The sequence below is a fragment of the Brassica oleracea genome, chromosome C6 (genome assembly GCF_000695525.1).
Source record: "Brassica oleracea var. oleracea cultivar TO1000 chromosome C6, BOL, whole genome shotgun sequence".
In the NCBI taxonomy this organism is placed as follows: Eukaryota; Viridiplantae; Streptophyta; class Magnoliopsida; order Brassicales; family Brassicaceae; genus Brassica; species Brassica oleracea.
The window spans coordinates 2,964,039-2,964,365 of NC_027753.1; positions in this window are offsets into that span (position 1 = coordinate 2,964,039).

Sequence of the window (327 nt, forward strand, 5' to 3'; positions counted from 1 at the left end):
AAAATATAAAATTAAAATTAAAATTGAAAACATATTAGATAATATTCAAAGTTGTACAAATAGAAATAAAACATTCCGAGGTTTTGAAAAAAAAAAAACTACGGGTCTGGCACTTTCGGGAACACCTCGTTCGGGTACATCCTCTGCATCATCTCCATCATTTGCTGGTTCAGCCTCCTCTGTGCCTCATATCCCGCCTGTTGAGCCGCCATCTGGGTCTCCAACAAAGATATGCGATCATCCTTGTCCTTCAACTGAGACGTAAGTACTTCTGGATCAACAAAGGGCGGTGGTGCAGAAGAAGGAGGAACCGACCGGGTGCGACGA